General features: G+C 45.2%; 1 long non-coding RNA gene and 1 pseudogene across 4 annotated transcripts; one reads left to right on the top strand and one right to left on the bottom strand.

The window, feature by feature from the left end:
• The first annotated feature begins 58 nt into the window (after positions 1 to 58).
• LOC132209799 (uncharacterized) lies at positions 59 to 17,003 on the top strand. 4 transcript variants are annotated; one of them, XR_009445886.1, is made up of 4 exons: positions 59 to 293; positions 5,020 to 5,174; positions 13,642 to 13,688; positions 15,975 to 17,003. It is a non-coding gene; the product is annotated as an uncharacterized LOC132209799 (long non-coding RNA). The 4 variants fall into 4 exon arrangements; XR_009445888.1 differs by having other exon boundaries at positions 60 to 293; positions 5,020 to 5,105; XR_009445889.1 differs by lacking the exon at positions 13,642 to 13,688 and having other exon boundaries at positions 60 to 293.
• A 2,903-nt stretch (positions 17,004 to 19,906) lies between these two features.
• LOC132209855 (U2 spliceosomal RNA) lies at positions 19,907 to 20,080 on the bottom strand (annotated as a pseudogene).
• Between the last annotated feature and the right edge of the window lie 5,144 nt (positions 20,081 to 25,224).

Below are 25,224 nucleotides of genomic sequence, written 5' to 3'. Positions count from 1 at the left end.
GCCAATAGGGGCACAGGGGTGCCGTGCATGACCGGAGGATGACGCTGCCATTCTAACCAATCAGAATGAAGAGGGGGCGGGATCGGCGAAAACCACGTGATCATCCACGCGAGCAGTGCAGAGTCGCTGAGATAATATGAACTGCAGATGCCGGAGACTTCGACATGAAACGGTGCAGAGCTGGATGAACACAGCAGGTCAAGCAGCATCAGAGGAGCAGGAAAGCTGACGTTTCGGGCCTTGATTCTTCGCTGAGACCAAGATTTGTGCAATTGAGATCAGAGCAGGACACGGTAAAGAAAGCAAATCGGCAGAAAGCGGGAGGGGAGTGATATTCGAGATGTCCCTGGATACCTGCATTCCGCATGGAGATGGCCTCAAGGCCCTCCGCTTCTTCCTGTCCCGCAGGCCCGACCAGGCCCCCTCCACCGACACTCTCATCCGCCTAGCGGAACTCGTCCTCACACTCAACAACTTCTCTTTTGACTCCTCCCACTTCCTACAGACTAAGGGGGTTGCCATGGGCACCCGCATGGGCCCCAGCTATGCCTGCCTCTTTGTAGGTTACGTGGAACAGTCCATCTTCCGCACCTACACAGGCCCCAAACCCCACCTCTTCCTCCGGTACATTGATGACTGTATCGGCGCCGCCTCTTGCTCCCCAGAGGAGCTCGAACAGTTCATCCACTTCACCAACACCTTCCACCCCAACCTTCAGTTCACCTGGGCCATCTCCAGCACATCCCTCACCTTCCTGGACCTCTCAGTCTCCATCTCAGGCAACCAGCTTGTAACTGATGTCCATTTCAAGCCCACCGACTCCCACAGCTACCTAGAATACACCTCCTCCCACCCACCCTCCTGCAAAAATTCCATCCCCTATTCCCAATTCCTCCGCCTCCGCCGCATCTGCTCCCACGATAAGACATTCCACTCCCGCACATCCCAGATGTCCAAGTTCTTTAAGGACCGCAACTTCCCCCCCACGGTGATTGAGAACGCCCTTGACCGCGTCTCCCGCATTTCCCGCGACACATCCCTCACACCCCGCCCCCGCCACAACCGCCCCAAGAGGATCCCCCTCGTTCTCACACACCACCCTACCAACCTCCGGATACAACGCATTATCCTCCGACACTTCCGCCATTTACAATCCGACCCCACCACCCAAGACATTTTTCCATCCCCACCCCTGTCTGCTTTCCGGAGAGACCACTCTCTCCGTGACTCCCTTGTTCGCTCCACACTGCCCTCCAACCCCACCACACCCGGCACCTTCCCCTGCAACCGCAGGAAATGCTACACTTGTCCCCACACCTCCTCCCTCACCCCCATCCCAGGCCCCAAGATGACATTCCACATTAAGCAGAGGTTCACCTGCACATCTGCCAATGTGGTATACTGCATCCACTGTACCCGGTGCGGCTTTCTCTACATTGGGGAAACCAAGCGGAGGCTTGGGGACCGCTTTGCAGAACACCTCCGCTCAGTTCGCAACAAACAACTGCACCTCCCAGTCGCAAACCATTTCCACTCCCCCTCCCATTCTCTTGATGACATGTCCATCATGGGCCTCCTGCACTGCCACAATGATGCCACCCGAAGGTTGCAGGAACAGCAACTCATATTCCGCCTGGGAACCCTGCAGCCATATGGTATCAATGTGGACTTCACCAGTTTCAAAATCTCCCCTTCCCCCACTGCATCCCTAAACCAGCCCAGTTCATCCCCTCCCCCCACTGCACCACACAACCAGCCCAGCTCTTCCCCCCCACCCACTGCATCCCAAAACCAGTCCAACCTGTCTCTGCCTCCCTAACCGGTTCTTCCTCTCACCCATCCCTTCCTCCCACCCCAAGCCGCACCCCCAGCAACCGACTAACCTCATCCCACCTCCTTGACCTGTCCGTCTTCCCTGGACTGACCTATCCCCTCCCTACCTCCCCACCCACACCTTCTCCACCTATCTTCTTTACTCTCCATCTTCGGTCCGCCTCCCCCTCTCTCCCTATTTATTCCAGTTCCCTCCCCCCATCCCCCTCTCTGATGAAGGGTCTAGGCCCGAAACGTCAGCTTTTGTGCTCCTGAGATGCTGCTTGGCCTGCTGTGTTCATCCAGCCTCACATTTTATTATCGGGGAGTGATATTCGTATGGGTTTGGAAGTTTTACAAACACTTAGTGCACCTCAGAAAACACACACATTTGAAACTCGCAGACTCACGTTTGTAGAAAACAAATCAATGCCTCAGATGGCGATACGTCCGTGTGACCGTCACCATCTTTATTGGGGGCAATGATCCGCGGGGCGCATGCGCGGCAGCTTTAACGTGGAAAGGGCCGAGGTGAAGCTGGGCGCATGCGAGGCCTCCCCTGGCTGAAAGTGAGAGAACAAGGTGCGGAGCTGGAGGAACACAACAGGACAGTTAGCATCAGAGGGGCAGGAAAGCTGGCGTTTTCGGGCCTACACCCTTCAGAAATGGGGGAGGGGAAGGGGATACTGAAATAAATAGGGAGAGAGGGGAAGGCAGACAAGTTTAAAGAGGTGGGGATGGAGCAGGTAAAGGTGACTGTAAGTGGTGACGTAGGGAGGGGATAGGTCAGTCTAGGGAGGACCAACAGGTCAAAGGGGTGGGATGAGGTTAGCAGGTAGGAAATGGGGGTGTGGCTTGAGATGGGAGGAGGGGATAGGTGAGAGGAAGAACAGGATAGGGAGGTGGGGATGAGCAATTGTTTATTGCAAACTGAGTGTAGGTGTTCTGTAAAGTGGTCCCCAAGCCTCTGCTTGGTTTCCCCGATGTAGAGGAGGCCACAACAGGTACAGCGGATGCAGTATACCACATTAGCACCTGCATACCCCATACAGATGGCCTAAAAACCCTATGCTATTTCCTGTCCTGCAGGTCTGACCAGTTCCCCTCCACTGACCCCCTTATGCGCTTGGGTGAGCTCATCCTCACCCTCAACAACTTCTGTATCAACTCCTCCCACCTCCTACAGACAAAGGGGGTGGCCATGGGTACCTGCATAGACCCAAGCTATGCCTGCCTCTTTGTCGGAACAATCCATCTTCCGTACACACGCTGGCCCGAAACCCCACCTCTTCATCCGGTACACGGATGACTGTATCGGTGCTGCCTCGTGCTCCCACGAGGAGCTCAAACAGTTCGCCCACTTCACCAACAACTACCACCCCAACCTTAAGTTCACCTGGGCCATCTCTTAACACCTCTCTGACCTTCCTGGACCTCAGCTTCTAGACGGTTGCCCAAGATGGAAACAAATATCCATTTCAAGCCTACCGACTCTCTCAGCTACCTAGAATACACTTCGTCCCACCCACCGCCCTCAAAAAATGCCATCTACTATTCCCAATTCCTTCACCTCCGCCGCATCTGCTCCCAGGATTCCACTCGCGTACATCTGATGTCCTTCCTTTTCAAGGACCGCAACCCCGCCCCCCCCCACCTTTTTCATCCACGCCGCAGTGATCGAGAATGCCCTTGACGGTGTCTTGTGCATTTTTCCACAACTCCTCCCTTGCACACCGTCCCTGCAATAACAACCAAAAAAGAATCTCCCTCATCCTCACGTACCACCCCAACAATCACTGGATTCAGTGCATCATCCTCTGACGTTTCCGCCATCAGCAATCCAACCCCAACACCAAAGACATTTACCCCTCCCCACACTTGCCTGTTTTCCCGAGGGACCACTCTCTCCGTGACTCCCTTGTCCGCTCCACGCTCCCTTCCAGCCCCACCACACCTGGTACTCTTCCCTGCAACCGCAGGAAGTGCTACACTTGCCCCCACAACGCCTCCTTCACCCCCATCCCAGGCCCCAAGAAGACTTTCTACATCAAGCAGATGTTCACCTGCCCATCTGCTAATGTGATATACTGCATCCCCTGTACCCGTTGTGGCCTCCTCTACATTGGGGAAACCAAGCGGAGGCTTGGGGACCGCTTTGCAGAACACCTCTGCTCGGTTCGCAATAAACAACTGCACTTCCCAGTCGTGAACCATTTCAACTCCCCGTCCCATTCCTCAGACTAAATGCCCATCCTGGGCCACCTACACTGCCACAATGATGCCACCCGGAGGTTGCAGGAACAGCAGCTCGTATTCTGCCTGGCAACCCTGCAGCCCAATGGTGTCAATGTGGATTTCACAAGCTTCAAAATCTCCCCTCCCCCACCTGCATCCCAAATCTAGCCCAGGTTGTCCGTGCCTCCCTAACCTGTTCTTCCTGTCTCCTATCCCCTCCTCCCAGCTCAAGCTGCACCCCCATTTCGTGCCTACTAACCTCATTCCACCCCCTTGACCTGTTCGTCCTCCCTGGACTGACCTATCTCCTCCCTCCCTACCCACCTATACTCTCCTTCACCTGCTCCATGCCAGTCACTTTGACTTGTCTGTCTCCTCTCCACATATCTTCTTTCCATCTTCAATCTGTCTCCCCCGTCTCCCTATTTAGTTCAGAAATCTCTTCCCCTCCCCCATTTCTGAAGAAGGGTCTAGGCCCGAAACGTCAGCTTTCCTGCTCCTTGGCCTGCTGTGTTCATCCAGCTCCACAACTTGTTATCTTGGATTCTGCAGCATCTGCTGTTCCTATTATCCATTATCCAAGAGAAATGTTTGTTTCTTCTGGATTTCTTTCCCAGAGTGTGGGATAATAGCATCTCGCACTGCTCTTGCTCGCTTCTGTGCTCCCCGATCACCTTTGTTGGTGTCTAATCTCTTCAGTCTCTAATGATGGGTATGTTTCATCTCTGTAATATTTTATTATTTCCTTTTACCTTTTTTGTAAATAAATTTTCTACTGCTGTCCACCCCCTCACCATATGCTGCTCTGTTACCAGATTAATTTTTGAATGGTATCTTTCACAGTCAGGAAATATTTTCCTAGAAAGAGAGTGCATTTTTCTTCCATTTCAGACCACCAGATTCTGCAGCATTTTTATTCTATGTCATTCATTTTGCTCTTCTGCAACAGTTGCTCTGTTTCTCCTTCCACAGATACCAGCGATCGTTGCCAAAGCCCTGTTACCTGTGGAGAAGTTGATGTTTGACTTTCGTGTCCTGCTGCAGCTTGTATGATGAAGGTACTCCCGCAATTCGGACATTTGAGAAGTTACAGATCATTTATCTAGCGATACTGAAGAGCTGACGGTGTATGTCGAAATCAACAAACAATTTGTATTTTTATCGTGTTTTACAATTTGATAAAAATATTAACAAGAAACTTTGGACGTAAGGCCATATTAGGTCAGGTGACCAAAAAGTAACCAAATTTGCAGGTTTTCCTGACTAGCTTAAGGAAGGAAGGCAAACCTAAGAGGTTTATCATGGGAATTCCAGACCATGTTGCCTGGCAACTGTAGAAACAGCCTCCAATAGTGAAGCAATGATTAAACGCATTGTTGGAGTCTGGAACTAAATGAGTTGTCGAAGTATTGAAGGTTGTGTGGTGGAGGGAGATAGGGCTCATCACAGCCAGGAATTAAATCAAGGATGAGAATTTTAAATTGTTCCTTTATAAATAGGAGCCTTTGTGGGTCAGGGAGCACAGCAGTGATGGTGAACAGGTCTTGGTACAAATGAACTTGTGTGCAGCAGAATTTTAGGTATTCTTGAGGTTGCAGGGACGTTGAATGTGGGACGCCGACTGGCAGTGAATTTGGATAGTTAAGTCTAGAGGTAACACAGGAATAGATGAGAGGTTCAGCAGATGAGCTGAAACTAAGGTGTCGTTGTCGGGTCATTGTCACTGAAGTGGAAGTAAGTGTTTTTTGTGCAGAGTTCTGCTGTTTACCCTCCCCTCACCTCAGGAATTCAGCTGTTTGTGAATTTGTGGATCAAGTCTGTAATAAGATCTGGAACCGAGTGCCTGTCGCGACCCAGACTGGGTGTCACTGAGCAGGTTACTGCTGAGTAAGTGCTGCTTAATACTACTGTTGACAACACCTTCCATCACTTTACTGATGATAGAGAGTAGATTGCTTGCGGGGAAACTGGTCGGGTTGGATTTGATCTTTGTTTTTGTGCTGACCAGACCTGGGCAGTTTTCCAAATTGTCAGAAAATGCCAGTGCTGTAGCAGGACTGAAACAGTTTTGCTTGGTGCTAGCAAGCTCTAGAGCACTAGGCATTGGTACTGTTACTAGAGTGTTGCCAGGGCCTGTAACCTTTGCACTATTCATCCATTTATTCATATTATTTGAAATGAATCAGATTGGATGAAAACTCACATCTCTGGGGACCTCTGGAGAAGGCTGAGATGGATCATCCAGTTGGCACTTCTGGCTGAAGATTGCTGCAGTCTTGACTTTTGCGTCGATAGGTTGGGCTCCTCTGTCAGTAAGGATGGGGATTTTTGGCATGCTTCCTCCAGTGAGTTGTTTAATTGTCCATCACCATTCACGATTGTGTTTGGCAGAACTGCAGAGCTTAGATCTGATCTATTGGTTACGGCTTGGCCTAGCTCTAACTCTTGCTGTTTATGCTATTTGCATTGCAGATAGTCCTGTTTGGGAAGTTTTACCAGGTTGGCACCTTATTTGTAGGTATGCCTTGTGCTGCTCTTGGCATGCCCTCCTATACTTTCCATTCAATTAGTGTGGTTCCCCTGGATCAATGGTAATGTTTGACAGCACAATATGCTGGCCCATGAGGTTACAGATTCTGCCGGAGTAAGTTCTACTCCTGTTGATGTCCCACAAAGCCTCATAGATGTCTGGTTTTGAGTTCCTGTGTCTGTTCCAAGTCTGTCTCTTTTAGACAAAGTTCGTGCCACTCAACGCAACGGAGGGTATTCTCAAGTTTAAGATGAGGCTTTGTCTCCACAGGACTGTGTAGTGGTCGCTGTTATCAATCCTGTCACGGACAGATGCATCTGCAGCTGGGAAATTTGTGACGATGAGACCAGCTATGTTTTTCTCTTCTGTTGGTTGCGTCACCACCTGCTGCAGTCCCAGCCAGGCAGCTTTGTCCTTTAGGACCCGACCAGCTTGATTGGTAATCCTGCTGCGAAGTACTCCTGAAGGTGGGCATTGAGTACGTTTAGTGCCATTTACACTCACAGTGCTTCCTCCAAGTGCCATTCAACATGTAGTTTTTTTAAATTAAAATTCATTCTTGGGATATGGAAATCGCTGGCTGGACCAGCATTTATTGCCCATCCCTAATTGCTGCAAAGGCAGTTAAGAGTCAACCACATTGCTGTGGGTTTGGAGTTGCATGTCATGCAGACCAGGTGAGGATGGCAGATTTCCTTCCCGAAAGGACATAAGCGAACCCGGATAATCAGCATTGGTTTCTCGGTCATCGTTCGGCTATTAATTCCAGATCATTATTTAATTCAAATTCCACCATCTGCCATGGCAGGATTCGAACCCAGGTCCCCAGAATGTTATCTGGGTCACTGGATAAATAATCTAGCGATAATACTGCTGCCGATTTTATCACCTGCGGAGGATGGTCCATGGCATTTAGCAGGAGCCATGAGACTTCCAGGCGTCAGAGTCAATGTTGAGTACTCCCAGGTCAGTTACTGTGGTCAGAATGGCACTGTGCTGCCACATCTGTCCTGCTCCTGGACAGGCCTTCACTAAGGTCAGTGATGGTGGCGTGTGTCACTTGTCTATAAGATAGATTCTGTGCATATGACGCTGTTTCTTGACGAGTCTTTGAGCCATCTCTCCAAATTTTGCCACTCGCCCCGAGATATTATGGAGTAGGAGTTCGGGGCTCGATAGGGCTGATTCTGCAGTTGTCTTTCCTCGTGCCTTGGTAGATGCCAAGTGGTCCACCCAGCTTCATTCCTTTGAGACTTTACAGTCACTTGCAACTGAGTGGCTTGCTGAGGTTGGCAAATTTCTTTCCCTGAAGGACCTTAGATATTTTCTTTTTCTGCCATTAGCAATGGTTCCATGGCAACCAGTTGATTCTTAATTGCAGTTTTTTTTTTATTTAATTCAAATTCCACCATCTGCTGAGATGGGATTCAAACCCAGACTTCTGTTGTGCATTTTAATATTCTGGATAAAAGTTAAATCAGGTTTGTTCACTCATTTTTGAATATCTCCAACACAGGCATTGTTTCTTTGCAAACTATAGCCCATCATCCTGTCTCCTCCACCCACCCCTCCAACAGCAAGTGAGGGAGACACATGGAGTTTCTATGTCACTAAGATTGAGACAATCCAATCGGCTGCCTCCGTTGCTTCCCTCTCTTCCACGAGCCCACCAAACCAAATTGCCTGGCACGTTGCTCCTCGTTTTAGGCTTAAACTTGGATCTTTCTCCAGTCTCGTGTCAAGCCTTATCAGAGTTCATCTTAATCCTTTGCCCTATTCTCCTAAACTCCAAACATTCTAACTCTCTCTTAGTTCTCCTCCTCCTCGTCTCTTCCCCCATGCCAGTTCACAGATATTGTCACTTGTTCTGTCTGCTTCTCTTTTCTGGTCATGTCCTTCTTACCCATTCTGTTTAAAAGCAATATTTGACCTCACTGTCGTTGGAAAATCCCACTCCATCTCTCTCTCTTTTTTGTCTGAAATCCATGTAGTCGATGTCCCTCAAGGATCTATCCTTGGCCCATTCTGTTTCTCACCAACACACTGCCAGGAGGTGTGATCTTCCACAAGCACCATGTTAGGTTTTGCACGTATACTACAATACTCAGATCTAACTCCCCTCCATCACCTCCTTTGCTCCACTGTTACTCAATTATAAAACTGCTTGTCATGATTCCACTACTTGATTAGCTGAAATTTCCTCCAATAACATTTTGTGATCGTTAAACACATTGCCTTCAGTTGTTATTACAAATTATTTTTTCTTTCTACTGTACTGAATCCATCCCTCTCGCTGGGAACTGCCTGAGGCTGAACTGCACTCTTCTCAATGCTCTCATATCTCCTCTCAATGTGAACATCTTACCATACATCTTCTCAATCACATGTCAGAAATTTCAACCTCTAAAATGCTCCTTCTCTCATCTCACTTGTAACTGAAACCCCTTACATATGTCTGTGTTGCCTTAAATTTGATCTTTCCAAAAGAGAACCTTCTATTCTCTGCCTTATCAAGAATCTGCTCCCACAATCGGAAATATCCCCTCAGCATTTATGCTGTCAACTCCCTTAAGAATCCTGTATTTCTAATTGAATCATCTCTCATTCTTCTAAAATCTAGTCAGTAGATTCCAAACCTGTTTAGTCTTAGCTTAAAAGATAATCCCTCCAAACCGGTGATCATCCTAGTTCATCTTCTCTGAAATACTTCCAATGAAGTGATCACTTTGCTTAAGTGGACCAAAAAACTGCTCACATACCTCCAGATGTGGTCTTAACAACAATTTGTACATTTGTCCTAAGACATGTATTCCAAACTCTTATACTGCAAACATCTTGACATAAGGGATAACATCCCTTTGCCCTTCCTGATTTCCTGTTGCAACTGTGTGCACGCTTTGTATTTCCTGCACAATTATTCCTGAGTCCCTATGTGATGCCGTTTTCCACAGTTTTTACCTTTTAAATAACACTGTTCTTTGGTTGACTCCTCAAGAATAAACTTCATAATTTCCCACATTTATACTCCATTTGCCAACTTGTCACCCATTTGTCAATATCTCTCCATAAACTGTAACCCTCACGGAACTTGATTGTTCTCCCTTCATGAGATCCTCCCTCATTCTTCTAATCTTTTTGTTGGGAGCGCTGGGCAAGATGAAACATGCGTAATTGCTATCTTTTTAAGGGGCATCCTTTTGAATGACTGGGAGAAGCTTGCAGTCCATTTCTCAAAATCGACACAACTTGTTCATCGAGCTGTGTTAGCTTTTTCCAGCCCAATGTCTCATTGATGTGGCGGTGCAGCAGCACAGAAGAAAAGGAAGTGAATCCTGCCATCTGCATCTCACTAAATCTTGGCAGTTCTTTGCCATATTTCAAAGGCCTGCAGTTCTGCTCAGTGACATGAAGTCCCCAGGTGGAAATGCCTAGAAACCCAAATAGATTTCTCCCTGAATCGACGACTGACCTCCACACGGGTTAATGTGTAATAGGGGCAATGATGGTTATCCTCGGCCAGGATGGGGGGATGTTGTGAAATTCTACCCGGACTGACAGTGATGGATTTCATGAATTTGTGTTACAGGATAATAGAAGTGGACTTTCAGGTGGGGAACTCAATTATTGTAACACCAAACTCTGACAGAATTACTCAATTCATCAGCACCTGGATATTCGCCTTGTGCTGGGTATTGTGTTCCTGCTCATTTCCCATTTGCCGTGTAAAATTTCTCTCTTAAATCATCCCATTTTCTCAAGAGATCATCCCTGAAATTTTCAATGTGTCCTGCAATCTTTTTATGATCAGTCATGAGTCTACATTTTATCATCCTAAAGTGTTTCTCTTGTATAAACACCTCTATCAAAGGTCCCCACAAAATCCTTTGTTAGAAGGAGAACAATCTCAATTATCCCCATCACCTGATTCCCCAATGACTGTTTGTTATCTATAAGGCACTCGTCTGGATTGTATTGGAACATTTTCCACTTCCCTGAGTGAGGACAGCCCCAACACTGTTAGAAAAAGTGAACATCCTCCAGATGAAGCGCTCTGTCAGAGTGGTGCCCCATCCACTACATTCAACAGTCCCTTCTACACCACCAAGACAAAGTGGCATCACTGTGTCAAAGGTAAAGTCACCATTGTCCTACCTGACCATAGGGCTGGTTTAACCTGAAGATTACCACACCCCAGGCGAGGGGAGAGGTTGCGAAGGAGAGTCCATCTATTATAGATGGATGTTCTCAATATGTACCAGCAACGCCCAAGTCAGATGAAAGAATAATGTGAAAAAAATCCTTAACCATGCAACTAAAAGCCCTCTCCCTACGAACCATTCTGTTAAGTCTCCTCTGCCCCCTATCAGGGACCCTCCCGTCCTTCACAGTGTCCGGGGGATCTTTGGTTTGCACAGACTCAGCTCGTCCCTGCTCCTGTCTGTGACGTCATCATGCTGTGACAATGGCACTGAACCTCACTGTCTGTGAGGGTGGTAGGCACAGAGATCCTCATAGCGTTTCAGGCATATTTAGATGCACACTTGTGATGCCAACGCAGACACGTCTATGGGCCAAGTGCTGGAAAATTAGATTAGAATAGTTAGGTAATGGTTTTTAACCGGCCCAGGCTGGATGGGCCACAAAGCCTTTTTCTGGACTGTAGACCTCTGAGACTCTTCACAAAGGAAGATGCCAAGCAATATTTCAAGCCATTTCAGAAAATGAGATACTAGAATGATCAATCATGAGTCATTCAATGCTTTCTGGAGAAAAGTGAGGTACAGAGATGAAGTGGTAAACCAGGAAATTCTGGAGTTTGAATTCCAGGAAATTGCAAGTGCCACCATCAAGTGGAGGAATAAAAATTGGTTACCATCATTCGGAATGTATTAGAGGAAGGGACATATCATTGAGATTTGTGAGGCTGGAGAATATTAGAGACGGGAAGGGTTCTGAGACTTGAGAAGATTTCAAAAATAGGGAAAAGTGAGGTTGGAGGAGCTTACAGAAATGGTGAGGATTGTGAGGGTGGATTAGATGTCAAACAAAAGGAGGCTTGTGAGGGTAAAGACAATTAGAGCTGAGGAAGTTTATATGGGCTGGAGGAATTTAGAGACAAGAGGGTGTTGAACCAAGAACAAAAATTACAGCACAGGAACAGGCCCTTTGGCCCTCTAAGCCTGCGCCGATCCAGATCCTCTATCCAAACCTGTTGCCTGTTTTCCAATGATCTGTATCTGTCTGCTCCCTGCCCATTCATGTATCTGTCTTAAATGACGCTATCGTGCCCACCCTTTCCACACATATCCCCCTTAAACTTTCCCCTCTCACCTTGAAACTGGAGGAGATTAGAGGTGAGGTTTGTGAGACTGGAGAATCTACAGAGATGGTAAGAGTTTTGAGGCTAGAGAGGGTTTCCAACGATGGGCAGGTCGTGAGGCTGGAGAGGGATTCCAGCAGTGTGGAGGGTAGTGAGGCTTGAGGTGATGGCTACAATAGTGCAGGTAGTGAGGCTCGAGGGTCATTCTCATGATAGGGAGGGTAGTGAAGTTTGAGGTATGATTCCTCCGATAGAGAGGGTGGTAAGGCTTCAGGGCAGATTATCGTCTAGACAGCACAGTGGTGTACTTGAAGCACGTGGAGTGCAGCAGTCACAGGAAGTGGTTCACCATCACTTTCTCCAAATCAAATAAAAATGGGCAATCAATATTAGTCTGTGCAGCAAAGGCCACATCCCATGAGTCAGTTAAAATTATTATGTGTTTCTGGTTTTGAGAGAGCTAGAAGAAGCTGAGATAATTCTCCTTGGGGATGATTAGCAATGATTTTGTCGAGTAGTAGATTTGTTTCCAGGATATTAGTTTGCAGAGAGAGAAATTCTTAACATTGTGCAATGTTTGGTAACTGCAGAATACAACATTCAGATAATTGGCAAATAATGCAGGCTGAAAATGTGAAGATTACTTTACTCATCAAGTTCCCAGGATCTGGAACAGTCTGAATGGCAGCTGGAAGCAGATTTAGCAGTTATTCTCAAGAGATTTGGGATTTAACTTTTCAAGGCTTGATCAAGAGGGCGGTGGACAAATGGTGGGAGAATTGGGTCAGATTTGCAGCACCTCTGGAATAAGAGTGAAGCCTTTGACAGGGTTCCACATGGTCGATTGATGAGTAAAGTTAGATCATGTGATTCAGGAAGAGCTTGCTAATTGGAAGCGGAATTGGCTTAGTTGTAGGAGAGACCGTGGTGCTGGAGGATTTTGCAGAGTGGAGTTCTATGACCAGCGGTGCTCCACAGAAATTCGTACATGGTCCACTTCTTTGTTTCTCATTAATATAAATGATTTGGATGCGAATTTAAGGGACAAAAGTAATAAGTTTGCAGATGATACTAGAAATGGTGGTTATAGTGGTTAGTCAAGGTTATCTAAGATGACAGCGAGATCTTGATCAATTGGCTCAATGGGTTGAGGAGTGGAGGATGAAGTTCAATTTGGATAAATGTGAGACATTGTATTTTGGTAAAATGAACAAGGGTAGGACTTGCACAGTTGAAGGTTGCACCCAGGGTAGAGTTGTGGAACAGAGAAATGCTGAGATTCAGCTACATAATTCTTCGAAGTTTATGTAGACAGGTAGACAGAGTGGTTAATAAATTGTTTAGCGCACTTGCCTTCATTGTTCAGATCTTTGAGTATAGGAGTTGGTGTTATGTTGAGGTTGTACAAGACATTGGCGAGGCTTCATTTGTGGTATTGTGTGCAGTTCTGGTCGCCCTGTTACAGGAAGGGCACTATTATTAAACTGGAAACAATTCAGAAAAGACTCGCTGGGATGTTGCCAGGAATGGAGGGCTTGATGAACAAAATCAACTGCCAAAGCTAGGACTTTCCTCACTGGAGTGAAGGAGGTTAAGGGGTAAAATTAGAAGTTTATAAAATCATGAGGGCACAGATTATGTAAATAGTAAGGGGTTTCCCCTAGGTTGGGGGATTTCAAGACAAGGGAACATATGTGGAATACATCTTTTAAAAAAGACATGAGGGACAATTTTTCTTTTACAGAGTTGTTCATGTGTGGAACAAACTTTCAGAGGAGTTGGTGGATGCAGGTACAGTAACATTGTTTGAAAGAGATTTGAATAATACATGTATTAGAAAGGTTTAGAGGAATATGTTCCGGATGCAAGCAGATGGGATCAGTTTAAATGTAAAACTTATATTTAATATAAATTTCCAAGTTCAAAATTGGAGTAAGGCCAATTTTGACAGTATTGGGCAAGAACTTCCAACAGATGATCAGGAGAGGCAATTCACAGGTAATAGGAAGCTTGGAAAATGGGAGGCCTTCAAAAACAAAATAAGCAGAGTCCCAAGATAGTATGTTCCTGTTTATGAGAAGGGCAAGGCTGGTAAGTGTAGGGGATACTGGATGATTGGAGAAACTGAGGCTCTGGTCAAGAAAAAGAAGGCAGCACACGTTGGGTCTTGACAGCACAAATTGGGTCAGTCCCTTGAAGTTCAAGGACAGTAGGAGTATACTCAAGGGGAAATTGGGAGGGTGAAAAGCAGACATGAGCCATCTTTGGCAAATAAGGTTAAGGCGAGTCCCAAGAGATTCTGAGACTACATTTGGGACAAAAAGCAACAAGGGAGAAAATAGGGCCCCTTTAAAGATCAACAAGGCTGTCTGTGAGGAACTGCAGGCTGAGATAGTGAATGAGTATTTCACATTAGTATTTACTGCAGAGAAGGATATGGAAGCTAGAGAACTTGGAAAAATAATTAATGGAAGTGTCCATATTACACAGGATTAGGAGGTGGACATCTTAAGATACATAAAGGTAGTAGATAGGTCCCTGGCATCTGATCAGGTGTTATCCACAAACTCAGGGAGAGGCAAGGGAAATAATTACTGGGCCCCTTGCTGTGATATTTGTATCACTGGTAGACACTGGTGAGTTGCCAGAAGACTGCTTGACTAATGTGGTGCCATTCTTTAAGAAAGGTGGGAACGAAAAGCCAGGGAACTATCGACTGGTGAGCCAGAAGTCAGTGGTGGGTAAATTGTTGGAGGGGATTCTGAGGGACAGGATTTGTATGTATTTGGAAAAGCAAGGACTGCTTGGGTATAGTCAACATGATTTTGTGAGTGGGGAATCTTATCTCACTAACTTGACTGAGGTTTGTTTTTATTTTTGAAGAAGTGACAAAGAAGATTGCTAAAGGCAAAGCAGTGGACATTGTCTATATGGACTTCAGCAAGGCATTCACCAAAACTCCACATGATAGACTGGTTAGCAAGATTAGATCAAATGGAATCCAGGGAGAGTTAGATATTTGAAACAAAATTGGCATTAAGGTAGGAGACAGGATCATAGTGGGGGGTTTTTTTCGGTCTGGAGGACTGTGAACAGCAGAGTGCTGCAAGGATCGGTGCTGGGTCCACTACTTTTTGTCATTGATACAAATCATGTGGAATGAATATTAGAGGAATGTTTAGTAAATGTGCAGATGACACTAAAATTGTTGGCGTAGTAGACAGCAAAGAAGTTTACCTCCAAGTACGATGGGAACTTAATCAGATGGGTCGATGGGCTGAGGAGTGCCAGAAATCAGTTTAGTTTGGATAAATGCGAGCTATTGCATTATGGTAATGAAAATCAGGGCAGGGCTTAAACAGTTAATGATGAGGCCCTGGGGACTGTTAACGCAACAGAGACTCCTTGGGGTGCAGGTGCACAGTTCCTTGAAGGTGGATGGCAGGTACAGAAGGTAGTGAAGATGATATTTGCTCTGCTAGCATTTATTGGTCAGTGCGTTGAGTGTAGGAGTTGGGAGGTCATGTTATAGGCTGAACAAGGCATTGATTGTGCTGCTTTTGGAATACCGTGTTCAGTTCTGGTCTCCCTGCTGTAGGAATGAAGCTGTTAAACTGGGCAGGGTGCAGAAAAGATTTACGAGGATGTTGGAAGTTTCGAGCTGTAGGGAGAGGCTGAATATGCTGGGGCTATTTTCCTTGGAGCATTGAGAGCTGAGAGGTGACCTTCTAAAAGTTAATAAAATTATGGTGGGCGTAGGGTGAATAGCGAAAGTTGTTTTCCGAGGGTAGGGGAGATGAGAACTAAACACTGGTTTAAGCTGAGAGGGAAAGTTTTAAAAGGGAAAGCGGGTGGTGCCTGTGTGGAATGAGCTGCCAGAGGAACTGGTGGAAGCTGATACAATTATGACATTTAAAAGTATCCAGATGGGTACATGAATAGGAAGGGTTTAGAGGAATATGGGTCAAATGCTTGCAAATGGGATTAGATTAATTTAGGATATCTGGTCAGCATGGACAACTGGGATTGTTCCATGCTGTACAACCCGGACTAAGCATTTTTGTGTTTTCATTTCAGATTTCCACAATTTTACTTCTGCACTGTTCTTAGTCTTTCAGAGGGATTGAAAGGTTGACTTACAGATCTGTACAATGCCTGTCCTTCCTCCCTGGCTGTCCCACCTCTCTTTCCGTAATTTTGTGCAAACAGACTGGATCGCTTACCCGGATGATATTTATTTGTGAATGAATTTGTTCTAATGATGATCCAGCATATTTCCCAAGTGTCGCTCCACAAATGTCCCGAGGATTTCTCAGTTTCACAATCTGTTAACTTCTGGTTTCTCACTCACTGCACTTACTTTCTGTTTGAAAGCTCAGTCTGCAGTTTGGAGAATTCAAACTGTTCTACATCCAGGTCTGACAGTCACTTTGTTTATCACAACCCAACTATCTCAGGATTTTGAACATTGAAGGAAAATGCAGCACTCTCACGTTGGAGAAATGTAAATGGTTTGTGTGTCAAAGAGTCTGTGAAGATTCATCTGAAATTCCTAACACCAACTCAGTTGTACTGGGGAGAGACTGTGGAAATGTGCAGATTACAGGAAGGAATTTCTTCATCCATCCCAGCTAGAAACTGACCACCAGAATCGCACTGGAGAGAGACCATTCACCCGCTCTGATTGTGGAATGGGATTCGCTCAGTCATCTAACCTGTTTAAACACCAGGGAGTTCACACTGGAGAGAAACCATTTACTTGCTTGGAATGTGGGAAAGCATTCACTCAGACACCTCAACTGCTGATACACCAGCAAATTCACACTGGAGAGAGACCATTGGCCTGTTGTGTGTGGGAAAGGTTTTGCTGACTTGAATTCCCCTCTGACACACCAGCAAGTTCACTCTGGGGAGAGACCATTCATGAGCTCTGAGTGTGGGAAAGCATTCACTCAGTCATCCAAACAATCACAAAGAACTACAGTTGAAGCATTTTGCTATCACTCTCACGATCAAATGAACCATGGTTTTGGGCTGTTTGTACTGATGTTACTAATCCCTGCTCAATTAAAGGTGCTGCTATTGTGAATAAAAATGTTAATAACAGTTGATTATCTGTCAGGTAGAGCTTGGAAATAGTCACATCACGACACATCGACACATTCACACTGACTAAAGACTATCCACGAGCACAGTGTGTGAAAAGAGATTTCCTGGTTCATCAGGACTGGTTAATTAGCAGCAAATTTGAGTAACTTTGTTTTTCTTTGATTTCTGCTGTTAGCTATCTCCAAACCATATATTTTTGGGCTTGTTTCTGGAGATCATAGATTCCTCCAGTCTGGAAGCGGACGATTTGGCCCAACAAGTCCACACGGAACCTATGAAGAGTGTCTTACCCAGACCCTGTCTGCGTCAGTTTCCTCCCACAGTCCATTAAATGTACAAAATAGGTAGATTGACTATGCTAAATTACCCTTCATGTCTTGTGTGCAAAATGCAAGGACAGAGTAGGGTGTGAGACTGGGTGGGATGCTCTTTGGAGGGTTCGTGTGGACTCAATGGACTGAATGGCCATCTTCCACACTGTAGGAATTCTATGATGATCTCGATGGCCCTTTATTTATTAGTTATGTCTGCACACCTTTTACAATTACGGATTCTATTGCTCTCCGCAGACACGTTTCAACTTTTAATAGGTATTTGTTGATTTGGAAACAATGGTAATGTTTCCTTTTGATTTTTGCCAACAAATTGAAAGTTTTAAGTCCAAACGAAAGATTGGGAGGAGTCCAGTACTATATCCCTGATTGCATTTTCCCAATCGGCTATGAAACCTGGTGCCCATTGTGACTCTGTTCGCGGGGGGCGGGGAATGCAGTCTCTTCAGATCTTTACCTGTTGTACATAGCTGTGATGGATTTCATGATGAATACATATACACTAGATATCACACAATGTCTTGGTTTATTTTCTATTTAGTCTGCTGTCCATTACTCCACAGAGACAGAGATAATGGTCTGGGGACCTAGGTTTGAATCCCACCATTCCAGATGGTGGAATTTGAGTTTAAAAAAAGTCTGGAAATAAGAATCTAATGATGACTGTGAATCCATTCTCATTGTTGGAAAAACCTATGTCCTTTAGGCAAGGAAACTGCCATTCTTATCCAGTGATAACAAGATCCCATGAATGATTTTTTTTTAGAAATATCCTGCAAATACATTTATCTCTGTCTTAATTTATTTGACAAATGACAGTTCAAACTAGTTGATGGTCACTTTCACTTTTGATCAAGTTGTGGCCATTTCATGGTTGAAACAAAAAAAAATGCATGAATGGAACCACAGTTGTTCTTGTAGGAACAATACATGCTTTGTCATGTTTGGGAAAAAAAACCTCATCTCACTTCTGAGCCAGATATCAAAGCTGACCAGATCCTGATGCTGTGTGAAATTCTTCACTGTCTTATCCACTTGTGTTGCTATTTCAGGGAGCTATGGACTTGAACCTCCCAAACTCCTGGACACCTTTGAGAATTTCATCAAACTGACCCCCAGGAATGGACAGGGTCAGCTTGGATTGATGATCATAATTCAGGCTCAACCAATCTACTGGACCATTTTGAGAATGTAATTAATAGTGAGTGTGGCCACCCCTCTGTACTGTAGTGATACAGATCCTCTGATCCTGCTTGCCCCACATGGCTGATATTGAATGATTCCTTGGACATGCTGTGTCAGGATCTCCTGACTGCATCCTGTCTCCCTTGCCCTGACTGAGAACTGTTTCCCTGAGACTTTGCGACGTGACCATTTGGTCGAAACACCAGCCTTGACTGAATGCTGGTAATAACAGTGATAAGCTGCCTGGCTTATGCCTGTGATAAACACCAGGCAAGACAGGAGCACAGTGAAACTTTAGGTTCTGGTTGAGACATCAAAGTGCAAAAATGCCAGGGAAAGGCAGAGATATTGTGGCAGAACACGTCTCAAGTTCTGTAAAGCTTGCAGAGTTCTTACAGCAAGCATGTACTTTGCGGACAAGCAATTCTGCATCCTGATGTGGCATTTTTATTTAAATTGTGGCTCATTTTGCTAGATTTGCAAATATCTCTTGGTCTGGCTAATGTGAGAAGTGGTAATCTGATTAAACTCACAGGCCTTGACTTGTGAAAAATGAAGCAGCCACATGCACAGTTGTTTGGTTGGTTGCTGTTGCACTTAAATGAAAAACGTGCGTTGTATATGCCATATCCTTTCCTGGCTCACAGTGTTCCCAAAATCTCTAGTTCAGTACATCCAAGTCATCATCATCAGAGTCAAAACTGGTGAATACTTCAATAGCTTCTTTTTTTTTTCCTGAAATGCTATTTGTATTGAGGTAGTGTTGGCAGGCTATTTTCTTTTACTTCTGATGCCCTGTGTGAATATTCGGGGATGGTGTTGGTGGGAAGATGCAGCATGTACCAGGGATGAGGCATTAACATTTAGAGCAAGTGCTGAACATGCAGAAAAGGAGAGATTAACAGTTACCTTGGAACAAGCCTGTTTGGAGAAAGTTGGGTGAGAGTACTGAGAGAAAGCACTTTGGCGGCATGGTGGCTCAGTGCTCAGCACTGCTGCCTCACAACGCCAGGACACGTGTTTGATTCCAGCCGCAGGTGACTGACTGACTGACTGTGTGGAGTTTCCTCAGGGTGCTCCCACAATCCACAGATGTGCAGCTAGGTGGATTAGCCATGTTAAATTGCCTGTAGTGTTTAGGGAGAGGTCGATTAGGTGGGTTATAGGTCTGGCTGGGATGCTCTGGGGTTTGATGTGGACTTGTTGGGTTGAAGGGCCTGTTCTGGTTCCAAAGTGTTGAGCTGCTGGAGAATATGAGATAACGAGGTGTGGAGCTGGATGAACACAGCGGCCAAGGAATATCAAAGGAGCAGGAAGTCTGATGTCTCAGGCCTAGACACCCTTCTTCAAGTTTTGATCAGGCTACTTTTAAAATTGGTTTAATGAGACAGCACCATTCCTGAAAATACTGCAATACGAGGATGATGCATGGAAAGGACAGAGCAAGCCCCTATTCCAACTTGCACCTCCAAACATCAGTTTAATATAGGGTCCTTAAGTAAAGAACATATCAGGTGTACTGCATAGTAATTTTGGTCATAGAAGCTGAAAAGCAATCCCATTATACTGCTGGACTACCTTAGGTTCCAGTTACCTTCCATATTTTCCATCAGTCTGACTGAATGCAAAGACTTGTAAATCATTGCTGACAGTTTTTACTGTTTTTCCCGTACTCCTGGGTTTCCTAACCGGGGAAAACCGACAGTCGGTTTACACCAGTACTTTTTCAAGACGTTTTCTGTAAAACTCTCTTCGCAATGAATGTAGATCATCGAAAATGTACCAATCAGATGAGGTAGGGCAGAGCTGACGTCACTGACAAGCCTCATCAACCAGCTCCATGACTAGCAGCGGGTCAGTGAGATTGCAGCAACAATCGGTACAGAACCGTACACTCAGAGAATGTCCCAGCACAGAGGAAGGTGCTTCAGCCTCTCACCGTCTGCATCAGCTGCCTATTCGGGTAACTTCACCAGTCCCACCCGCCATGGTCTTACCGATGCCCTGTAAATCTCTCATCATTCAACTGTCTCCTGAGGGTCACGAATGATTCTGCTTCCAGCGCCCTCTCAGGCAGTGCACAGCCGGCAGGAACCACTCGCTGAAGACATTGGGTCTACCTCCCTCGATAAAAAACTCTTGGTTACAAAAAAGGCAAATCACCACCCCCTCCCTCCAAACCCATCCCATCCTGTCTGTTTCTTTGGAATGTGTAACTGCCTGCAGTGTCAATTTGCCTGTAGTTGTAAAAAGGTCTGATTTTGTGCTGTTCTATTCTGTGCACGAAACAAACTGAACTGTTAGCAAAGCAAAAAATGCCTCCCTCTTCCCAAATCAAATCAAATACTTGAAACAAATTCTAATTCTGATCAAGTAATATCCCTGTCAGGAAGTACTGGGACATAATTATAAACAGAATTTCTTACACTAATCCATCTCACCTTGAATATTATGAACTTTGGTCCCCAAACCACTCCAACATCCCTAACATCACTCCCCTCCCTTCATGGATGTTGGATATTAATGTCAGTACATTGAATAAGTCAGGAATGGTTTGACTTCGACTCCAAACATTCCAATTACAATCTAGATAGAATAGAACATTACAGCACTGTACAGGCCCTTCGGCCCTCGATGTTGTGCCGACCTGCCATACCAACCTCAAGCCCATCTAACCTGCACTATTCTATTCACAAGATGTCCACCAATTTCTATTTAGTTTTACTTTATAGCAAAAGAAATAAGGGATACCCATATCTGCTCCTTCATCTCAGTGGTCATCTTCTGTAAAATATAACTTTATACTCATTTCTCAACAAAATTGTATGGTGTTGTTTTAAACAATATCTCCTTGAATCAACAGAGAAGTCTTTTATCTCAGAAACAGGATTCTTCACAGTTCAGCCACCTCAGTCAAATTTAATGGCAAATTTCAAAATAAACTTACATCTGATCTTGCCGCTACAAAACACTTACTTCTCAATAAACACAACGTAGCTGAGCTGAACTAAACATGCCTGTCATGATGAAGGGTTTAGGCCCGAAACGTCAGCTTTTGTGCTCCTGACATGCTGCTGGGCCTGCTGTGTTCATCCAGCCCCACATTTTATTATCTTGGATTCTCCAGCATCTGCACTTCCCGTTATCTCTGTCACATGTATCTTGTTTTTAGGGGAATCCTACCAGAAATCAAGGCAGCAAGGTATGGGATAAAAATATGAATGGTATCTGAGCATTTTTTTGGTTTGTTCCCGTCCCATTTCAAAAGCACAGTGGCAGCCTTTGAACTGTGGCTCCAAGACAATGCTGTTAACCACTGTACTGCATTAAAGAAGACGTGTTTTCTTGGTTATGATCAAGCAAATTAGCCGCAAGACAGATATTTAATCAGGAAGGGAGTCCACAGTAACAGGAAAAGACAGAAACAGTGGAGTATCAGATCAACCATGATCTCATTGACTGATGGAGCAAATTTGATGAGCTGAATGGCCTAACTTCTGTTCCTATGTCTTATGGTCTATCAACTGAAACGCCAGATAATTCTAGTGTAGGTCAAAAATTCAAAGTAAATAAATATCACACTTGCTCCTTCATGTCAGTTAGACATGGCTAATATGATAGAAAGGTATTGTGCAGATAAACATAACATTTCTCTGATGCTTTCATCCAGCCTCACACCATGTTATCTGATTCTCCAGCTTCGACAGTTCCTACTATCTCTGTAAGAATTTCTCCAACTTGTTATTTTATTGTATACTGTTATTAACTAGGTAAGCAAGTTCCAGATGGCATAGAACATGCATTCAATTAATATCTAAAATTATGAGAGCTTTGCACTCAAAGGGCAAATTTGATAGGTTGACTTACTTCCTAACTTAGTCATTTAAACCATCTAAGTGCACTTTATACATTCAGTTTCAAGTGGTTATTCATGGCCTCTTATGGTGTATTGAGAGTTGGGAAGAGCAAGGATTGTTTTTATTCGATATAGTTAGTTTAAAGGCAAAGTTGCTGGAAAAACTCAGCAGGTCAGGCAGCATCTGGGAAGGAAGAAACAGTTAACATTTCAGGTCCAATTAACCTTCCTCAGAACTGTGGGTGGCTGGAAAAACATCAGTTTATATTATAAACCTCTGAGTTAGAAGGCGACCAGGCATGTGGATGAGGGTGGGGCAGTTGATGTGGTGTACATGGACTTCAGCAAAGCCTTTGATAAGGTTTCACATGGTAGGCTATTGGAGAAAATACAGAGGCACGGGATTGAGGGAGATTTAGCAGTTTGGATTAGAAACTGGTTTTCTGTAAGGCGGCAACAAGTGGTGGCTGATAGAAAATATTCAGCCTGGAGTCAGGTCATCAATGGTGTGCCTCAAGGATCTGTTTTGGGACCACTGATGTTTGTCATTTTAATAAATGACTTGGACGCAGACATAGGTGGATGGGTTAGTAAGTTTGCAGGTGACACTAAAGTCAGTGGAGTGGTGGACTGTGTGGAAGAATGTTGCAGGGAGACTTGGATAAACTGCAGAATTGGGCTGAAAGGTTGCAAATGGAGTTCAATGCGGATAAATGTGAGGTTATCCACTTTGGGAAGAATAATAGGAAGGCAGAATACCGGGTCAATGGAAAGATTCTTGGTAGTGTGGATGTGCAGAGCGATCTTGGTGTCCATTTACATAGATCCCTGAAAGTTGCCACCCAGGTTGATAGTACTGTTAAGGTGGCATACGGTGTGTGTTAGGTTTTATTGGTAGAGGGATTGAGTTCCAGAGTCATGATGTCATGCTGCAACTGTACAACACTCTAGTGCGGCCTCATCTGGAATATTGCGTGCAGTTTTGGTCGCCCCATTACAGAAAGGATGTGGAAGCATCGACAAAGGTGCAGAGGAGATTTACTAGGATGCTTCCTGGTCTGGAGCATAGGCCCTATGAAGAAAGGCTGAGCGACTTGGGTCTGTTCTCATTGGAGAGAAGGAGGCTAAGAGGGGATTTAATAGAGACATATAAGATGATCAGAGGATTAGATAGGGTGGACAGTGAGAGTCTTTTTCCAAGGATGATGACTTCAGCTTGTACAAGGGGGCATAGCTACAAATTGAGGGGTGATGGATTCAAGACAGATGTCAGAGGCAGGTTCTTTACTCAGAAAGTGGTAAGGGCATGGAACGCACTGCCTGCCAGTGTAGTTAACTCAGCCACATTAGGGGCATTTAAACAGTCCTTGGATAAGCATATGGATAATGATGGGATAGTGTAGGGCAAGGGGCTTAGATTAGTTCACAGGTTGGCGCAACATCGAGGGCCGATGGGCCTGTTCTGCGCTGTATTGTTCTATGTTCTTATATGCAGAAGAGAGAGGGGGTGGGGTGTAGGGAATAAACAATAGGATTTTTTAACTTTATTTGTGGGATGTGGGCATCACTGGCTGGCCAGCATTTCTTGCCTATCCCCAGTTGCCGTTGGGAAGGTGATGGTGAGCTGCTTTTTTTAACTGCTGCAGTTTTCCTGCTGTGGGTTGTCCCACAATGCTATTAGGGAATTCCAGGATTTTGACTCACTGACGGTGAAGGAACAGCAATGTATTTCCAAGTCAGGATGGTGAGTGACTTGGAGAGGAACTTGGAGGTGATGGTGTTCCCGTATATCTGCTGCCCTTGACCTTCTAGATGGAAGAGGTCATGGGTTTGGAAGGTGCTGTCTGAGGATCTTTAGTGAAATTCTGCTGTGCATCTTGTAGATAGTACACACTGCTGCTACTGAGCATCGGTGGTGGAGGGCGTTAGTGCTTGTAGATGTAGTTCCAATCACGTGGACTGATACGTCCTGGATGGTGTCAAGCTCCTTGAGTGTTGTCTGGATGAATGCAGCCCTAACAAGTGGGGGAGTATTCCGTTACACTCCTGACTTGTGACTTGTAAATGGTGGACAGGCTCAGTATTCCCAGCTTCAGGCCTGCTGTTGTAGCAATTGTGTTAATTTGGTGAGTCTAGCTGAGTATCTGATCAATGGTAACCCCCAAGATGTTGATAGTGGGGGATTCAGTGATGGGAACATCATTGAATGTCAAAAGGTGGTGGTTAGACTGTCTTACTGGTGAGGGTCATAGCCTAGCATTTATGCTGATCTAGATCTGTACAATCTGCTGATTTAGAACTGTAAATTAAGATCCAAGAGCTGTAGAGATGTAAAGGATGGAAACAGACTGATTGCTGCAACTTGTCTATTCGAACCAGATATCCGAAATTATTTTAGTATTTATATATTTTAGTTATATTATTTGCCAGCATTGGGCCCGTATCCCTCTGTCCCCTTCCTGTTCATTTCCCAATCCTGATGCTGTTTAAGGGCTGGGATTGTACCACCTCCTCCATACATGCAGCATTCTGTACGTGTAAAAGTGCCCCTCAGGTCCCCTTTAAACCTTTCACCTCTCAACTTAAACCCATGCTGTCAGGTTTGGATTCCTTTCCCTGAGGAAAAGATATTGCCAATTCACCCCATCCAAGCCCCTCATGATTTTATAAACCTCTGTAAGGTCACACCTCAGCCTATGACATTCCAGGGAATCAGCCCTGGCCTATTCAGCCTCCTCTCCCTGTAGCTCAAACCATTCAATCCATGCACCATCCTTGTAATTTTTTTTTCTGAAACCTTTCAGTTTAACAACTTTCCTGCAGCAGGGATATTATAACTGAGTGC

Source organism: Stegostoma tigrinum, chromosome 7 (assembly GCF_030684315.1).
Source record: "Stegostoma tigrinum isolate sSteTig4 chromosome 7, sSteTig4.hap1, whole genome shotgun sequence".
In the NCBI taxonomy this organism is placed as follows: Eukaryota; Metazoa; Chordata; class Chondrichthyes; order Orectolobiformes; family Stegostomatidae; genus Stegostoma; species Stegostoma tigrinum.
The sequence above is the reverse complement of the archived record's forward strand: the minus strand, read 5'-3'. Positions and strand labels throughout refer to the sequence as shown.